This window comes from Anomaloglossus baeobatrachus, unplaced genomic scaffold (assembly GCF_048569485.1).
Source record: "Anomaloglossus baeobatrachus isolate aAnoBae1 unplaced genomic scaffold, aAnoBae1.hap1 Scaffold_139, whole genome shotgun sequence".
NCBI classification, from domain to species: Eukaryota; Metazoa; Chordata; class Amphibia; order Anura; family Aromobatidae; genus Anomaloglossus; species Anomaloglossus baeobatrachus.
The window spans coordinates 128,021-148,911 of record NW_027441909.1 but is presented as its reverse complement, the minus strand read 5'-3'; the positions used below and the strand labels follow the sequence as shown (position 1 = coordinate 148,911).

The following is a 20,891-nucleotide window of genomic DNA, read 5'->3' as shown; positions in this document are numbered from 1 at the left end:
GGAGTCTTCGGCCTGCGGAGTCCAGCGCACCATGACGGACTTCTTGCCTTTGAGAAGGTCCGTCAAGGGGGCTGATAGTCCCGCAAAATCCTTTACAAACCTCCTGTAGTACCCCACGATACCCAGGAAGGCCCTAACCTGCTTCGTGGTCAGGGGTCTAGGCCACTTCTGGATCGCCTCAACCTTGTTAATTTGGGGCTTAATCACTCCTTGGCCTATCACGTAGCCCAAGTAGCGGGCCTCCGTGAGTCCCAACGCACATTTCTTGGGATTGGCTGTCAATCCGGCTGTTCGAAGCGCGTCCACCACCGCTTGTACCTGTTCCAAGTGGGTCTGCCAATCGGAGCTGTAAATAATGATGTCATCAAGGTACGCTGATGCATACGCCTGGTGGGGTTCCAGCACTAAGTCCATCAACCTCTGGAACGTGGCCGGAGCGCCATGTAACCCAAAAGGCAAGACAACATAGTGGAAGAGACCCTCCGGTGTAACAAAAGCGGTTTTCTCCTTGGCGGACTCCGTCAGTGGCACCTGCCAGTACCCCTTGGTCAGGTCGAGCGTGGTAAAATACCGCGCCTGTCCCAGCCTATCAATCAGCTCATCCACCCTGGGCATGGGGTAGAGATCGAACTTGGATATTTCGTTCAATCTCCTAAAGTCATTGCAGAACCTTAAGGAGCCATCGGGTTTTGGTATTAGGACAATCGGACTAGCCCATTCACTCCGGGATTTTTCGATGACCCCCAGGTGTAACATTGTCTTTACTTCCTCCGATATGGCTTGTCGTCGAGCCTCCGGTACCCGGTATGACTTCAGGCGTACCTTCAGGTTGGGCTCGGTAACAATATCATGTCGTATCAGACTGGTCCTACCGGGCAGCTCGGAGAAGACATCGGGGTTCTGCTGAACCAACCGTCTGGCCTCTCGCCTCTGAGTCTTGGTGAGGGCTTCTCCAATCCTTACTTCCGGTTCGTCCTCTCCGGAGGTCGCTGGAGCCGGAGGTGAACGACCCGAAGAGGAGGGAGATGGGGAAAAAACAGCCATCAGGCTTTCCCGTTCCTGCCAAGGTTTTAATAGGTTGACATGGTATATTTGTTCAGGTTTCTGCCTACCGGGCTGCAATACTTTATAGTTAACCACCCCGACTCTTTCCTTTATCTCGTAGGGGCCTTGCCACTGAGCCAGGAATTTACTCTCCGCCGTGGGGATTAATACCAACACCCGATCCCCGGGTTTAAAGGTCCGCACGGTGGCTTGTCTATTGTAGCGGCCGCTTTGCGTGGCCTGAGCCTCCTGTAAATGCTCCTTCACAATTGGCATGACCGCGCTTATGCGGTTCTGCATACCCAAAATGTGTTCAATCACACTTTTATGGGGGGTGGGCTCTTGCTCCCATGTTTCCTTTGCCAGGTCCAACAATCCCCGGGGATGTCACCCGTATAACAATTCAAAAGGCGAAAACCCCGTGGATGCCTGTGGCACCTCTCGTATGGCAAACATCAAATAGGGAAGCATCATATCCCAGTCTTTTCCGTCTCTGGAGATCACCCTTTTTAGCATGGTTTTCAGGGTTTTATTGAATCGTTCTACTAACCCATCCGTCTGAGGATGATACACAGACGTACGCAACTGCTTGATCTGGAGTAGCCGGCATAGTTCTTTGGTCACTTTAGACATGAATGGGGTCCCCTGATCCGTAAGGATCTCCTTGGGCAACCCCACCCGGCAGAACACAGCAAACAACTCCCGAGCTATAAGCTTCGCCGCAGTATGTCTGAGAGGTATCGCCTCTGGATACCGGGTGGCATAGTCTACGATCACTAGGATGTGTTGGTGCCCTCGAGCAGACTTTACGAGGGGCCCCACCAGATCCATCCCTATCCGTTCAAAAGGGACCTCTATAATGGGTAACGGCACCAACGGACTGCGAAAGTGGACCAGGGGTGCGGTAAGCTGACACTCCGGGCAGGTTTCGCAGAACCGTTTTACCTCCCCAAAAACCCCGGGCCAATAGAACCTTTGCAATATTCGCTCCTGCGTTTTCTTGACCCCTAAGTGGCCACTCATCAGGTGTTTATGAGCCAAGTCTAGGACCCGTCGGCGATACGGCTGGGGCACCACCAACTGCTCTACCCCCACGCCCCGTATTTCATCTACCCGGTAGAGTAAATCCTGCTTAAGAGCGAAATGGGGGTACCTTACATGGGCACCGGGCGGCTGTGCCACCCCGTCAATTACTATCACCCGATTCCGGGCATGTATTAATGTAGGGTCCTGGAGTTGGGCTGTCCCAAACGTATCCGGGGATGCCTCCAACTCCGGGATGGGCTCGACCGTCTCAGCCTCTCCTGCCAATACCTCTAGGGGCGACCTATCGGGTTCACACTCTGTCCCTATCATGGGGACCCCTACGGCAGGCGTCCCGGATTCAGGATTGTAGGGCTCAGGTCCCGGACTGACCAATATCGGAGGGGACTTAGGAGGTCCCTTCCATAAAGTCCAAAAATAGGGCAGATCCCTTCCTAGGATCACGTCATAGGGAAGAGTGTCAATAAGTCCCACCTCATGTTGCACCTGACCGCAAGGTGCTGTGATGGTGACAGTCCCCGTGGGATAGTCTCGGCGGTCCCCATGTATGCAAACCACCCCCACGGTACGTCCTGTGGCCTTTACTTTAGCCCTTAGGGTTGATCGCACAAGGGTCACTAAGCTTCCGGAATCCAACAAGCCTGTAACCGGACATCCATTCACCTGTATTTGGCACAAGTGGGGCTCAGTCTCTGGGGGGACCAGGTCAGCGGTACACACCACCTGAGCATACATTGAACCCCGCCGGGTGACCCCACAGTCCATGGGCTCCGTGGTGAGTGGACACTGGGCTTCCATATGTCCCACCCGCTGGCACCGCCAACATCTAATAGGGAAGGAAACCCCCTTGACGAGTTGTCGTTTAGGGTACTGGATCTTCCGGACCTCAGGGACGGCGGGCGTGGCCTCCGACGGGACAGTAGCGGACTCCTGCACCGGTGTCGGCGGTGGGTCCTTGGCCCTAGGCTTGGAGGGGCCGGACCGACGGGCGGTACGCAAAGTCTCAGTGTCCCGTATCAAGTCCTGCGTAGCCACATGCCACTCTACCAGGGACACTAATTGGTCGAGGGTACTCGGGTCACCCTGTCCTACCCACCGTTGAACGGTGACGGGTAAAGTGCGCACAAAACGATCCACTACTACCCTTTCCACCATTTGCGCCGGGCTCAGAGTGTCAGGCTGCAACCACTTTTTTACAAGATGCAACAAGTCATAGGCCTGGGAGCGTACGGGTTTGGCTTCCTCATAGAACCACTGATTTACCCGCTGAGCCCGTACATAGGTATTCACCCCCAACCGAGCCAGTATTTCGGCTTTCAGGGTCACATAGTCAATGGCGTCCTCGGTACAGAGGTCCAGGTACGCTTTTTGGGGTTCCCCCGTCAGATAGGGTGACAATACCTCAGCCCACTGGGGGGTCGGCAGCTTTTGCCGCTCGGCCACCCGCTCAAACACCGCCAGGAACGCTTCCACATCATCCCCCGGGGTCATCTTTTGCAACGCTTGTCTCACCGCTTTCCGGACGCTGCCGTCGTCACCCGGTCCCGGGGTTGTTGCTGCCGGTCCGGCCCGGATCGACTTGGCCAGGAGAACCATCTGTTCTTGATGTCTTTGTTCCTGCAACTGCAAGGCTTGCTGCTGACGTGCATTGGCCTGAACCAGCTGTTCTTGGTGCCTTGTGTCCTGCCCTTGCAAGGATTGCTGCTGACGTTCCAACGCCCGGAGCAGGTGTGCATTGGTCTGTTGCTGCTGTGCATTAGCCTGTTGTTGCTGTGCATTAGCCTGAGCCAGCTGCTTTAGTATGTCCTCCATGGCGTCACCGGGTTTGGGCTGTAGTATAGCCGCTCGAATCCAGGACATGTGCTACCGGGTCCCCAGAAATGGAAGCTACACCTCACCGGGCTGGCATGCCCGCCGATTCTCCACCATATGTGAGGTAGCGCGGTCAGCTGCGCAGCAGAAGACACGGGATCCAGGCATTAAGGTTCACAGCACACGGTTTAATGTCCAAACAAAAGTCCACCACAATATACATGTGCCTCTCCAGCAGATAACTCAGGGAGTTCTGTTCACTCCCCCACACCCGGCACACCTGCCCTCATTCCTCTTTCCATTTAACCCTTCCTTCAGCCTGTAGGGAAACAGCATTAACTCTAGAGTGGATTTACTTTCTATCATGGAGTGAGCACAACCGGGGCGAGACATACCGGCCGTCATAGATAACCCCGGTCACAGTCTCACAATATATATATGTATATGTATGTGTATATGCGCACATCCGGCATAGTTTGCGACGTCTTTTCTTGTGACACCTCCGAGCGACGCTGAATCATGAGTCGTGTACTCGTCTCTTATGTTTAAAAAATCGTTTATTTTTCTTTGCGCCGGTTGTTCATAGTACCCGGGGCAGCACACATCGCAGTGTGTGACACCCCGGGAACGATGAACACAGCTTACCTGCGTCCCGCGGCACCCGCCGGCTATGCGGAAGGAAGGAGGTGGGCGGGATGTTTTCGTCCCGCTCAACTTTGCCCCTCCGCTTCTATTGGCCGGCGGCTGTGTGACGCTGTGATGCCGAACGTCCCTCCCCCTTCAGGAAGACTATGTTCGCCGCCCACAGCGAGGTCGCTCAGCAGGTAAGTACGTGTGACGGCGGTTTAACGACTTTGTGTGACACAGGCAGCGATTTGCCCGTGATGCACAAATGACGGGGGCGGGTACGATCGCTTGGGTGACGCCCGCTTAAGGCCCAGTGGGGTGCTACATTAACACTACTGTATTGTTGTTCTAACTTATGATATGATATATGGAATGGCAACACCTGTCTGATATTATCTATATTCACTGTGAAAATCACCTCTTGCACACATGCGCTGTTGGTCTCTGCCTCACCGCTGGCGGATTGCTGTCTATGTGGCGGCGGCACGTACGTGGGAACAGAATGACGAGTCTCTGTTCCTGCGCATGCGCCGTGTCTGTCTGACGGCTTTTCCCGCCCGCGGTGTTGTGGCAAGCAACTGCGCATGCGTCACTACAGAGGATGACGCCGGCGGAAGTAGTGTAGGGCGGGCATATTAAATGGACACTTCTCTCCATCCCCTGGCCGCGCTCCGGCGTCTCTATGGAGTCCGCGCGTGCGCAGTGGCTCGGGCATTTAATGCTCGGACCCCTGCGCATGCGCCTGACTGCTTGACTGCCGGGGTTGCGCAAAGGGGGGCGTTGTGGCTGGCCCACGCATGCGCCGACTGCCTCCAGGAACTGTGAATCCTATTCGGGGTTTCACTTACCGCGGAGGTATTTAGGAGTTGCACAACCGGACACGTGCATCACCTACTACTCTTCCCCCCCATGATGAAGCGGTAAGCAACGTGCTGCTAACCACGAAACGTACGTCGCGCCTTTCTTCACCACCGGACTCAGGTAATTATGTTCCCCACATGGGCAACTTTGCCCAGCTCCTCCGCTGACATTTTGATTTCGTTCTAACATGTGGTTACAATATGTTTCTGGATAATCTTTGCTCCTATCATTCCCAGCATTGTCCCCCATTGCTACTCAGTGTATATCAGACGACTGTTATTTCAGTGTCACTACACATCCTCCACCTGCAGGCATTGTAGCTCCTTAGCAGTACTTTTGCCTTAACTATTCCCATTAATGCCTATTAGTGCATATTATAGGTCTGTCATTCCAGTGTCTGTATACCACTTGCACTTGCTTGTATTGTAGCGCCTCAATAAGGCTTTTTCTGGATTACTTCTGCCTAAACTATTCCCAGTATTGTCCCCTATTGCCCATCAGTGCATATTATACGATTGTCTTTCCAGTATTTGCATATCATTTGCACTCGCATGCATTGTAGCCCCCTACCAGGGTTATTAATATCTTTTGCCTAAACAAAACCCCCTCGCCTTGGTCCTGTTGGTCATCCTGTCAATCTGGTATCTGTTATTCATATTGTTCCACCTTCCAGGTGGGATAATCCTTTTAAGATTTAGTTGTACCAAAGAAAGAACAGTACGCCCTATTCTGGATCCCACTGCGTAAATTCAATTTATCGCATACTCCACTTCAAGATGGAGCCTCTTCAAGCAGTGATCTCACAGATGGATCCTTAAGAATTTATGGGCTCAATAGAGATCTGAGATGAGTGCTTACACAAACCATCTACCACAGACATCAAAGATTCTTGCGCTTTGCTGAAGACCAGACACATTTAAATTTATTGCACTAATCTTCGGTCTAACAAGTGCTCTCGGAGTCGTCACACAAGTATCAGCAACATAGGCCATCCTCAGAGCCAGAAGAATCATAGTTATACTTATCTAGACGACATACTCATCAAAGGTCCATCTCATCAATCAGGTCTTCAAAGTCTGGATATCACCACAGAAAGCCTAGTTTAGACGTGTGGATAATCAACACAACAAAATCGTCCATGATTCCCAAACAGCGTCTAATATTGCTGAGTGTGCTATCTACAGGGTTCAAGCTACACTGTTCCTTACAGAATAGAAGACGTAAGCATTACTACAAGATAGTCGATTACCCATACAGTACAGATCTGTTCCTGTCTGAACTGACATGTAAATATCTAGGAAGATGGTGGCTGACTCCTACACGCTTTAGTTCAGCCAATTTAACAGCAGAACCTTAAAGAGATAAATCTGCGGCAGATCTGTTGTTGCAGTGAAATTGTGGACAATCAGTGCCAGGTTTGTGGCTGTGTACAAATGGAACAATATGTCCATGATTTCACTGCAACCACAGATCTGCCAAAGATTTATCTCTGTGTGTGACAGGGCCTTTACAATTAGCATTTATTTATATGTGAAACAAGTCAACGTAGTCACAGGTTCATCAGTCCCTAAGGTGGTGGCTACAGTCACCACTTTTTTCTACACAGTCATTCATTCCTTCCTGTTCACTAGGTAGTGATCACACCAGCCTCGCAGGTTGGGAAGCAGTTTTCCTGAAAACTTAATTCTTCAATGTCGGGAGATTTACGAAGCCTCGCTCGGGATCATTATCGTTTGCAGTCACTATCAAATTGAACAATCTGTATACTATGGGACAAAGCCATAAGCTGTACAGTATGTAATTCACCAAGGACACCAGAAGCCTGAGAGTCATGGTAAAAATATCAAGGATACTAACCTGGGCAGAGAACCACGTAACAAAGTTCAGCAGGTCACAGCCCAGGAGTAGAGATTTGGGCGGCAGATTACCTAAGCCATGAAGGCCTGACATCAGGAAAATAGTCACTACACTCCACAGTTTTTAATCAGATAAGCCAATATTGGAACAAGCCAGATGTTGACCTAATCATATCCAGAAACAACAATAAAGTCTCTGTTTGGTATCCGGCACACACAACTCCCTCACAGTGGCATCTAATGCACTAGGCAAAACAACAACTTTAGAATGCACAGCCAAGGAATTCAGATAATGACCATGAAATGGGGGTGCACACGTCAAGCAAAACACATTTTGGCCAGGAGAAACAAGAAGCTTGACCATAAAGGCACTCACTCCACAAGGTATATAAAGGGTTAAAAAACAATTTTATTTGTGTACAAAATATTAAAACCAACAATAACAAACATGACAAAGTGCACAAAGTGTGATAAAGCACCAAAGACAACAAGCAATACCCAGTTGGTCTTCCTATAAAATTATTTATAGTGAATTTTCCATAAGGTTCACAGGGATTGGATCTATATAAAAATTTGAATATCAAGCCGTTTACTTCATATCAAAAAGCACTGGAATTCAAACAATACAGTACAGACTTAATAACCTAATCATCAGAGGATAATATAGTACACTGATACTAGTACCTATAAGTCCTTGACTGGACCCCAGTTTGAGGCAGCAAAAAAAAAAAAAAAATCCTGACCCAGTAGTCAAAAGATCCAGATCCACTGATCTAAATATACACAATGTAATGATAAATACTTAGCTTATAATAAGGAAGACCTGGCCCAACGCGTGTCGCTTAGAGCAGCTTCATCAGGGGCAAGGAGTTATCATTACAGGGATTGTGTATATTTAGATCAGTGGATCTGGATCTTTTGACTACTCTCTACAGCAGATTTGTTGTACTTTTGCTATCTTGGTCTACTGGGACTACTGGGTCAGGATTTTTTTTTTTTGCTCAATTAAAGTTACAATTATCTCCTACTTCCATGATCGATTGGTCATTTGGCGCGGCTAGGATACCCGATTCTACTACTCTCTTTTATCTGCCATACCCGGGGACCTCTGCCGTGACTGTGGAGTTACATACATGCGATTATAGGTGTTGTGACTGTCACAACCCCTATAGGTGAGTACCACTATTCCTCTTGATACCCCCCCAATCTACCGGGGTAAGACCCTATTGCGCTTCTTTTTTCCACAGTTTTTTTCTATTTTCTCTTGGTGTTCTTGGCATTCCTGCGGTCAGCAGTCCAAGCCTTCCAACTCCCAGATCCAATAGATTCTCCTCCGCATGACTGGGCTCCCATTCCCGGATTCTCCGCCAGGGTCAGCGGTCGCCTCCGGATGTTCAGAAGCGTGTGGCTTTCCCTGATAGACAACGCTTGGGTCCGAGACGTCGTCTGTTATGGCTACAAGATAGAATTTTCTTCAGTCCCACGTCCACGCTTCGTCGAGTCTCATCCTTCCAAGGATCCCTCCCTCACCAGGGGATTCTTTGCGGCCATCCAGTCCATGCGAAATTCCGAGGTTATCACCCTCGTCCCCACGCAAGACCGGTTTCAGGGTTTTTATTCAAACCTTTTTGTAGTTCCAAAAAAGAACGGCACCATCCGCCCCATTCTGGATATGAAGTGGTTCAACAGTCGTGTCAGTCTCCGCCATTTCCGCATGGAGTCTCTTCGCTCAGTTATAGCATCCATGGAATCCGGGGAGTTCCTCTGTTCGGTGGACATCCAAGATGCCCACCTTCACATTCTGATTTTCCCAGCTCATTAGAGATTCTTACGCTTCGCGGTTCAGGATCACCATTTTCAATTCACAGCTCTCCTTTCAACAGCGCCCAGAGTTTTCACCAAGATAATGGCAACCGTCATGGCTATTCTTCGGACCCGGGGAATCCTAGCCATCCCTTATCTGAACAACATTTTGGTCAAGGCTGCCTCGGCGGCGGAGTGTCGCGAAAGCCTCAGGATCACCCTAGATACTCTAGCCCGTCTTGGCTGGTTGATCAACAAACCAAATTCATCTCTTATGCCGGCACAACACATCTAGTTTCTCGGGATGGTGTTCGACACTGCACAGGCAAAAGTTCTCCTACCCGAAGTCAAACACTCAGCTATTCTCAAGGGAATTCGGAACCGCCAACGCCCTCCTCCTTGCTCTCTCCGGTATTGCATGAGCATTCTCGGGAAGATGGTGGCGTCAATAGAAGCGGTGTCCTTCGCCCACTTCCATTCTCGTCCTCTCCAGGGTTTCTTCCTATCAAGGTGGGACAGGTCTCTTCAGTCGCTGGATCGCCCAGTTGTGCTCCCTCTATGAGTCAGTGAGTCGGTGGAATGGTGGAAACGTTCCCCCCTCATCTTGCACGGGAGATCATTTCTTCCCCGTCGATGGAAGGTCATTATGACAGATGCCAGCCTCTTAGGCTGGGGAGCCACATTTCAGAACCTCACAGTCCAGGGTTGCTGGACTGCGCCGGATTCGACAATTCCTATAAACATTCTGGAGCTCAAGGCGGTCCGACTGACCCTCTCACACTGGGAGACCCTGCTCTTCGGACATCCAATTCGAGTTCAGTCCGACAACGCGACGACGGTGGTCTACATTAACCACCAAGGAGGAACCCGAAGCCGAGCAGCGATGGAGGTGGTGTCTCATTCTCAGCTGGGCCGAGCAACACGTCCCAGCGATTTCAGCCGTCTACATTTCAGGAATGGACAATAGGGCCGCCGACTTTCTCAGCGGGAGAATGGTCCCTCAATCCCACCATCTTCGAGCAAATTTGCCTCAGGTGGGGGACCCCCGATGTGGACCACTTGGCATCCAGGTGGAACCACAAGGTGGAACCCGGTTTGTTTCCAGGGCAAGAGATCCACTGGCGGTCGCAACGGATGCCCTAGCGATCCCTTGGTCACTATTCTCCCTTCCGTATCTCTTTCCCCCGCTTCCGCTCATCCCCAGACTAATCAAGAAGATCAAGTCAGAAGGAGTTCCGGTAATTCTCGTGGCCTCGGATCGGCCCCGTCGGCCTTAGTATTCACAACTTGTGCACCTTCTTGCCTACGTCCCGTGGAGACTCCCAGACATTCAGGACCTTCTCGCTCAAGGACCAATCTTCCACCAGAATTCACAGTCGCTCAATTTAACGGCATGGCTGTTGAAGCCGCAGTGTTGAGGTGAACTCTTAATCAGAGATCACTAGTTGCCTACTGCCTGGCCTAATTGGTATATACCAAGTGCATGCATAAAGAATTCACACCAGACACAGTCGGATATGAAATCTCTTCTTGGTCACAGTAAAAATGGCACCGAACAGAGCGAGTACAGAGCATGCGTCCTCTTGATATAGGCTAGGGGCGTACACAAGTTCAGATATACCCATTTAGTGGGACAGTTCATGGGCTAGCCAATGGGGAGATCCGTGTTGCTGTTGATGGGCGGGTCTGACTTCAGTGGATGATACCATGGTGATGGGAGGGACGTCATCTGGTGGATCCATGCTGATGGTTTGGTCTGTGATGTCATCGGTGGCCATCTTGGCTTGCTCTTAAGAGTGACTGGCTTATGTATAGAGAATTGATTTAATTGAACACACTTCTCACAGTGCTCTATGTCCAGAGGTTAATTAAGTATTTCATCTTATGGCTATTATCAACAGCAGTAGTAACTTCCTCGGGACACTCTGACCGAGTTGTCCAAATAATGATCAGAGCACGGAAACCCTCTTCCTCCCGCATCTACCACCGTACGTTGAAGTCCTATTTCCGCTGGTGCGAATCTAATCAGATTGTGACCATGACCTTCTCCTTACCTGTTCTGCTGTCTTTTCTGTAGTCCGGTCTTGATGCGGGTCTGGCTCTCAGCTCCCTTAAGGGTCAATTGTCAGCGCTTTCCATCCTCTTCCAGAAGAAGATGGCCTTTCACTCACAGGTTCACACTTTCCTTTTAGGGGGCCGCCCATTCTGTCCCCCCCCCCCCCACCAGCCTCCAGTAAAGCCTTGGGACCTTACCTTGGTCGTGTCTGTTCTCCAGCATTCCCCCTTTGAACCCGTATAAGAGGTGTCTCTATCTTTCCTCTCCTGGAAGGTCGCCTTCTTAGTAGCCATCACGTCAATCGTGTTTCTGAACTTGCGGCACTTTCCTGCCATTCTCCCTATCTCGTCTTCCACCAGGATAAGGTAGTTCTTCGGCCAGTCCCGTCCTTTCTTCCTAAGGTGGTCTCCTCTTTCCACCTCAATGAAGACATTGTCCTTCCCTCTTTCTGCCCGAACCCTTCTTACCCTCGTGAGATTCTTCTCCACAAGCTGGACTTTGTTAGGGCCCTCCGGCTGTAAATTTCCAGGACGTCTCGCTTCAGAAACTCAGATTCTCTGTTCGAGCTTCCATCTGGTCCACGGAGAGTCTTCCCGCTTCCAAGTCCTCTATTACTTGATGGATCCGCTCTGCCGTCTTGGAAGTCTACCGGGTAACAGGCAGAGCACTCCCACTCAGGATTACGGCCCATTCGGCCTGCCACCAGGCCCCAGCGTTGCAGCTTTGCAAGGCAGCAACCTGGTCTTCACTTCACACCTTCACTAAGTTCTACAGGGTTCACACCTATGCCTACTCAGATGCGAGCCCTCGGTGGATGGGTTCTGCAGGCTGCAGTGGCTCGAGGTCAGCCCTGAGAGTGATAATATACCCACCCATGGGACTGCTTTAGGACGTCCCATGGTCTTCTGTGTCCCCCAATGAAGCGATAAATAAAAATAGATTTTGGGTACTCACCGTAAAATCTTTCTTGGAGCCTTCATTGGGGGGATACAGCACCCGCCCTTGTGTTGGTTACCTGTTACTGTTGACGGTTGATAATACTGTTGACTTTCTGTAAAATTGTTTGTTATTTCGTATTATTTTCTCCTACTGCTTTCTCACTAACTGAGGTACAATTGCCAGTTGGTGGGTGTATACTGCATAGGAGGAGTTAACCTTTTTTGCATAGTGTCGCCTCCTAGTGGCAGCAGCATACAACTCATGGTCTTGTGTCCCCCAATGAAGGCTCCAAGAAAGAGATTTTAAGGTGATTAGCCAAAATCTACTTTTTTGCCTAGTGTCACCTCCTAGTGGCAGCAGCATATACCCTATGGTTTCATGTGTCCTCAAATGAAGACTCGGAGAAAGAGATTTTACAATTAGTACCCAGAAATCTTCTTTTTGGAGACATGTTGATTTATATGCACTAGTCACTTTAATGTAAGATCTTGTCTGTATATATGCAATTCTGATGTGACTGTACCCCTTATAGATTTATGAGTTTGACCATGTGTATATCATGTATTGTATGCCCATTTCAAGTCCCTCCCTCTGTTATGTTATTAAGCACCCAATTTTTATGTGTATTCACCAGAGCCCCTTCTCCCCCCCCCCCCTTATTTTGATAATAAAAATATTTGCACATTGTACTTCCTTTCCTCCTGTTTTTCATACAATTACAAATGTAGTATAGTTCTCCTGATATATAGCCATGTTTCTTACCTCATGTGCAGGGCATTGCAGCTTAGGTATTCATGGCAACTTACTAATTGTCGCTACATGAGTGGATGTAACCATGGATGCCGAAGCTGCAATGCCCTGCACATGAGGTAAGAGAAACACCACTTGTTAGAGAACAATACCCATACCACACCAATAAATATATGAAAACCACTAATAATATTGTATAGCAATCATAAGATTATAATAATCAGTGTGGGGGTATATTGGACCAATAGGACCATTCGGATTTATATATATATATATATATATATGTATATATATATATATATATATATATATATATATTCCCCAAAAAAGGAAACTGAACAAATGGTCATAAAAACACATTTTCTTTATTAATATTCATTTAAAAACAATTAAACATTTTATGCATATACTTTTTAAAAAACACAACCATTAGCTGGAAGAAAAGGGCGTCACGAAGATAAATGTATGTTTAAACATACAAAGATATGGGTAAAGTGCAAGGGTTAAGGAAGGTTGTTTAAATGTAATTGTATGTAAGAACATCAAGCACTAGAGAAAGTGTGGCCAGAGGTCATGCCACAAAAAGTCCAGCGCCTGTTGCCACCAAAGCAGCCATTATAACCAGAGTAGTTTACCCAGACGTCAGATTACACGTGAAAGTCATAGAGGGAACCAGTTCTATATAACGACAAAACAGTCAGTGTCAGAATCTAGCATACAAGATAAGGCAGAAAAGGGGTTAATGCTGCGCATCAGCCAAATGAAGACGTATAATGTTGATGAAGATGAGTATTCTTTTATTTCATAGGTCTACGCGTTTCAAGGTGACAACCTCTTCCTCAGGACCAATGCATCAACAACAAGTCGACTTGTTGTTGATGCATTGGTCCTGAGGAAGAGGTTGTCACCTTGAAACGCGTAGACCTATGAAATAAAAGAATACTCATCTTCATCAACATTATACGTCTTCATTTGGCTGATGCGCAGCATTAACCCCTTTTCTGCCTTATCTTGTATGCTTATCCACGTGGGGCTGCAGCAGACGCCATTATCTCATGCGCACTAGTGGTTGTGACTGTCACAACTGATCCAGGTGAGTGTATATTTTCCAGGTGTACCCCACTGATCACTTTGGTGTTACACTATCAGCGCTCCTTATTTTCAGATCTAAAGTGTCAGAATCGACACAGAGATACACATGGTAGTGAAATATTTACCAGGTAGTTAGTGGAGTACTGGTTCCTAAAGCTGGGTTTACACACTGCAACATCGCAAAGGACATCGCTGTAACGTCACCGGTTTTGTGACGTAACAGCGACCTCCCTAAGTCTCTGCTAAGTCTCTGGTGAGCTGTTCAAACAGGCAAACCTGGCCAACAACTCAACAGCGATCCGGACCTGCAGAGCGACCTAGCTGGTTGTTGGGGGCGTTGATAAGCAGCCTTTTGAAAGGGAAGTTGCTAACAAAGCCTCTGCAAAGTCTTTCACACACTGAAACTTTCCAGCGATGCATGCTGCACAGCTGGAAACAAAGGACCTAGGAATGGTCCTGAACGATTTGTAGCGATCAGCAACTTCCAGCAACTTCACAGCAGGGGCCGGGTCGCTGATAGGTTTCACACACTGCAACATCGCAAACAACATCGCTATTGCGTCACCAAACCGGTGACGTTACAGCGATGTCGTTTGAGATGTTGCAGTGTGTAAACCCAGCTTAAGTTTAACGTGACACCCACACCCCCACACATGAGGTAAGAGACATAGCTATAGTAGGCGAACTATATTACATTTCTAATTGAAGGTATCTGCTAATGTTATTATTTTTATTACATCTACATATTGGGATAGGATCTTGAAGATGGGAATTTATGATTTTTAAATGCATGAATTTTTAGCTAAAAAGCATTTGAACTTAATCACTCCCACTAAACCTGGCAGATAGGATTTCAATGCTATTTACCTGCTGATTACCACTCTATGCACTGGTGTAAATTGTATTTTTGTAAGAAATAAGTTCCCTTTAATGTTGCTGAATTGAGAACTGTCACAGTATAATACTGTCTAGATAGGATCAACCTTTCTTGAGATTTTAATCTTACATTTCTATATGTTTCTTAGGTGTACAAGGCGCAAGTTTTCTTTCCTCACAAACCATGAACAATAGCAATGTGTTCGGTGGACAACAAACCACAAACCCCAATACACAAAATCAGAATGCAGCTATGTTTGGGCAGACAACATTATTTGGCCAAAATGCAACTGTACAGCCTGCCCCTACATTTGGACAGCCTCTACTGGCCAGTCAGCCCCTATGTTTGGACAGCTCGGTAACAACCAGTCTGTTTTTGGTCAGAATACTTTAAGCCAATCTTCTTCTATCTTTGGACAGACTAATTCTGTTCAAACTACTCCAGCATTTGGCCAGGCAAGTGGTGGACTGTCGGCCCCTACATTTGGCCAGGGTTCTTCTTCAGGGACACTGTTTGGTCAGGCTCCTTCTGGCCAGTCTAATTCTATATTTGGGCAGGCCACCGCTGGGCAGTCTGCTCCTACCTTTGGGCACACAGCTAATACATCAGTGTTTGGACTAGCAACATCTGGACAGACAGCTCCGCTGTTCGGACAGTCCAGCTCAGGGCAGTCTGCTCCTTCATTTGGACAATCCACTAATCAGTCGGCACCTGCGTTTGGGCAGGGCACGTCTGCACAGTTTACGCCAATATTTGGGCAGAGCACCCCTAGTCAGTCACCACCTGTGTTTGGACAGACAACATCTGGTCTAACCGCTCCTGCATTTGGCCAGGTTTCTTCTGCTCCATCTGCACCAGCCTTTGGACAGGTTACAACAGGACAGTCTGGCTTTACCTTTGGACAGACTGCTAATAATCAGGCTTCTACTACTTTTGCACAACAGTCTTTGGGACAAACTGGTCCTGTGTTTGGGCTGGCAACTACCGGACAGTCATCTTCCCTCTTTGGACAGACAACCAATACTCAAACACTACCTGCATTTGGGCAGACTTCTACGGGGCCACCTGCGCCATCGTTTGGACAAAGCAGTAACAATCAATCATCTATATTTGGACAAATTACTCCCAGTAAATCTGCATCTCCTTTTGCCCAAGTACCATCTAGTCAATCTACATCTCTCTTTGCCCAAGCGACTACTAACCAATCTGCATCTTTCTTTACACAGCCTACAACTAGCCAGTCAGCCTCCCCCTTTGGAAGCAATACTTCTATATTTTCCCAGGCAACATCTGAGTCATCAGCAGCATCTAGACAGTCTGAGGATGGCTCAAATCAAGGTCCACAATTTGGACAACAATCCGCTAGTAATAGATTTTTGTTTGGCCAGACACCCTCCAACCCGACCCAGACACCTATGTTTGCGCACAATGTGACTGGACAAAGTTTTAGTCAGGCAGGTTCTACGCAATCTGGGCCAAATAGTAGTAGCCAAGTGTCTGCATTTGGACAGGTAAACAGTGGACAAAGTAATATTTTTGGTCAGTCTCCTGGCTTCCAACCTCCATTTAGTAAGCAAGAATCTGGTTCTATCAGTGCACAACCATCTTCTGCATTTGGAATTGCACAATCTGCACAAGTTAGCAAGACAGCAGCCACTGAGAAAATGTAAATTTTTGGTCAGTCCTCAAATATTTCCACTGTGCAGACTGGAAGTGTATTTGGTACCACGACACAAATAAGTACCAGTTCTAGTGCTGCGGACTCCACTTTTACACAGGTAGCCTCCAATTCAGAGCACAGTTTCAAACCTCCCGCTCATACAACTTTCAAACCAATCCTACCGGGAGCAAATAAATTAGATGAAACATCGGCATCATCTTTTAGCATGTCAAGTAAAAACGAGTCAAAAGATCCACCCCTATTTGGAGCTCCTACAACGTCATCGACATCTGGGAACATCAACTTCTTCTCTATGTCTTCAGAGAAGAAAAACAAAAGTGAAGCAGGAACACCCAGACCTTCATTTGCAAGTGCCAATAGTAGTTTTACTAGTTTTGTTGAAGAGCCAAGAAGAGAGGAGGGACAAAAAGGAGTAAAAAGAAAACCGGAGTATGATCGTTCACCACATAGAAATTATGTCGCCATCTCAGGTGAAGCTTCTTCAGATCCCCATAGCGAACATCCACCTGTCAAGAGGGCTGGTCGATTGAACCGGGATTTAAAAGGAGGAGCAAACATCTATGTCAGGAGCTTGTTTGATGTTGTAAAAAGTCAAATGAAAACTCATCGGGGAAAAGAAATTAAAAAAACAGATAACGTTACTCCACAGGCCAAGGTGACCGATGCCGATTCTCCATCAAAAACTCAACCAATTGTAAGACCAATTTCTACTCCCAATCAAACTGAATCTGTTAAAACTAGCCCAGCGAGTTTATCAAGTCAAGTGACTTTTAATAAGTCCCATTTGCAAGGTACAGGTCATACAACATCTACCAGAATGGTTTCCTTTTTGGGGCCAAACCAGCAAGGATCTCCCAGAGACTATTCTTCACCTGGTCCTAGTGAGTTGATACCTGGAAGAATTCGACCCTTACTGGAAGAAGGTGAGCTGCTGCCTGAAATTCAAGGTGAGAGCTTTTTTTTCCAAAAGTACATTTTCTGTTATATTATGTCCGTAACCAATTATATTATAAAAAAATAAATCCTGAACTGTAGCGTTGTCTGATATTGTCTTGGAGGCTACACAGTGCTCAGATAAAAATCTGTTACTGACCCTCCACTTTTCCAGCCAGTCTTTGTTGATGGGCTGCAGTGGTGACGTCACAATTACAACAGACATGATGGCTGCAGTCAATCCTTCGGCTCAGTGTCTTGTGTCTTCATGAGCATCACCACTGAGCCCTGTGATGTCACTACCGCAGAGTGGGGAAAGCATCAGAAAGCTGCACCTGCGGAGGGTTACTAACTTTAATCTTATTTTTCTCCTAGAGTAAACCTATACACACACCATTTTAGAATGGGAAAACCCTTATTTGTCTGTGTCATTATATATGTCTCCTTCTTTTGTAAAGTCTTGGTTTTTTTTTAACAGCTATCCCCTCAAGCTCTGTGGCTAGCAAAGGAGAACGTTCTGCTGGTGCTCAACACACTGTTCCAGTCTCCCCCAGTGAGATGACCACTTTTATTATTAGGAATGTGCCTAATAAATTTAATAAAAAAAACATCATGGAGGATTTCTTTAAGAAATATGGGAAGATTCTGCGTATAAACTGCAGGATAAAGCAAAAAATGGCATCTATCCAATTTAATAACCATGTGAGTAAAAAAAAAAATAATAATATGCTTATACCATTGATTGCAGCGTCATTGGTTAAAGAGGTAATTTGGTTTTGTATTGGGATCTGAGTGAGGTTGGTGACATCACGTTTTTACATATCTCCCAGCTTCCAAGCGTTAGTGATGGGTATCGTGCACCTGTTTTATTCATTTAAATTCTACAGATTCATCCCCGTGATTCTTTCACAATTAAAGGATATTGAGGAAAAAAAGTAGTTTAATCTGCGCTCCTGCAGGAAGGGATCCAAGTACACAGATGCAGTTTATGGGCCGTTTATTCGACGCTTTTGAAAGTAATCCAACTTCTTCATCAGGATTTCACCATGTAAGGCTATGTGCACACAGTGCATTTTTCTCGGCGTTTTTGCCCGTTTTTCGAGTGCGTTTTTGTTCAGAACACTGCATGACTTTGCTTCACTAGCAAAGTCTGAGTTTTTTTTAGCTACGTTTTTGTGGTGCCCACAAAAATGCAGCATGTCAATTTTGTTTGCGCTTTTCACTGCGTTTTCCTCCCATTGAATTCAATGAGATGTTGAAAAACGCAATGAAAAACGCAAATATAGCTGCGTTTTAGTGCGTTTCTATGACTAAAAACGCAGCTATAAACGCAAGGGGTGGGTAGTACAGTGACATGTACAGGAAGAGGATTCCTTCTGTTGGTAAACACAGAAGCGTGAATTCTCCCGGTACTGCCACCGGAGGTGGAAGGAGCTGCGAAATCAGAAGTGAATGATAGAAAAAGAAAATGTCATATTCACCTGTCTGCAGACTCCCGACATGTCTGCTCCCAGCTCCTCTCCCGGTACTGCCACCCTTGCTCCGGCTGTGTGCAGACTCCCGGGCACGTCCGATAGCTGCAGGACCTGGCGATGATCAGCGGATGCGGTCACCTGACGCATCAGCTGATCGTATAAGTCTCGCGGTGAGGCCAGCTTTTTACCACCCGGCCGGCTTTTAAACAGCTGATGCGGTCAGGAGACTTCATCAGCTGATTACCGCAGGGTCCTGCAGCGATCGGACGGGAGTCAGCACAGAGATGTGTAGTTTTTTGTTTTTTTTTCCTACTGATGCATCAGCTGATTGTATAAACGCCGTTTATACAATCAGCTGATGTGTGATGTGATTCACATCCTTGAACCTGACACATCATCTGATCGCTTTGCCTTCCAGCAAACTGATCAGATGATATTGGATCTGGATTGGATATCGCGGGACCCTGACCCAGGATTACTGCGGAGGGGGGTCTTCTTTATATCAATAAAGATGGGAGTCACTAATTGTGTTGTGTTTTATTTCTAATAAAAATATTTTTCTGTCGTGTTTTTTTTATCGTTACTAGAAATTCATGGTGGCCCTGTCTAATATTGGCGTGACACTATGAATTTCTGGCTTAGGGCCAGTTGATAATATACAGCTAGCCCTAACCCCATTATTACCCAGCAAGCCACCCGGCATCAGGGCAGCTGGAAGAGTTGGATACAGTGCCAGAAGATGGCGCTTATATGAAAGCGCCATTTTCTGGGGCGGCTGCAGACTGCAATTCGCACCGGGGGTGCCCAGAAAACTTGGGCACCCTGTACTGCAGATTCCAATCCCCAGCTGCCTAGTTGTACCTGGCTGGACTCAAAAATTGGGCGAAGCCCACGTCATTTTTTTTTTGTTTAATTATTTCATAAAATAATTGAAAAAAAAAAAGGCTTCCCTATATTTTTGGTTCCCAGCCGGGTACAAATAGGCAGCTGGGAGTTGGGGGCAGCCCGTACCTGCCTGCGGTACCTGGCTAGCATACAAAAATATGGCGAAGCACACGCTATTTTTTTTTTAAGGCAAAAAACTCCTGCATACAGTATTGGATGGAGGATGCTGAGCCTTGTAGTTCTGCAGCTGCTGTCTGCTCTCCTGCATACACTAGTGGATGGAGCATGCTGAGCCTTGTAGTTCTGCTCCCCCTGCCTCTCCCTCCAGAATGCAGTCCTGGATGAAGCATGCTGAGCCTTGTAGTTCTGCAGCTGCTGTCTGCTCTCCTGCATACACTGGTGGATGGAGTATGCTGAGCCTTGTAGTTCTGCTCCTCCTGCCTCTCGTTCCTGCATACGGTCCTGGATGGAGCATGTTGAGCCTTGTAGTTCTGCAGCTGTCTGCTCTCCTGCATACACTAGTGGAGAATGAAGAACATATTGAAGAAGGAAATGACATCAGACATTTTTTTTTCAACAATCTTTAATGGCATTGTTCACTCATAAAAAAAAAAACAACATAAAAATGCAGTGAGTAAAACCGCAGCAAAAAATGCACAGAAACGCATTAAAAACACATGCTTTTTTTTGCTGCGTTTTTTTGCCACGGGTGCATTTTTGTGCGTTTTTTGCGGCAAAAAACGCAGCGTCAAAAAAATGCAGTGTGTGAACTTGCCCTAACCAAATGGTCCTTGCAACAGCTGCCACACCATCCAGATCTCATCAGTGTTGCGTCTTCACAACCTCACAAGGAGAGCGAATCCTGTTTATTCTCCCCTGTCTCCTTAGATAAGACCCTTTTGTTTGCTCTGCAGCTTTCCTAGAATCATTCTTGCAGAATTGTAGTTTGATTAGGAACTATAGGCCTGATTCAAGAGCAATAGACCAGCGCTATTCACCCCGGTCTTGCTGAGGGGCTGTACTGGAGTCAGACTCTCCTCATTTATCAAGACCACTAGACCAGCATTGTTCACCCCTATCTTGTTGAGGGGCATGCCTCTTCCTGGATCAGTTCAGTCAGAGAAGTGGCGCGAACCTTTGTGTACGCCTTGCCCTA

The 20,891-nt window shown here is 47.4% G+C and overlaps 1 pseudogene; it reads left to right on the top strand.

Annotated features, from left to right (window-relative positions):
- The first annotated feature begins 14,944 nt into the window (after positions 1-14,944).
- The window catches only part of LOC142260607 (germinal-center associated nuclear protein-like), an 88,209-nt pseudogene continuing 82,262 nt past the window's right edge, over positions 14,945-20,891 (top strand).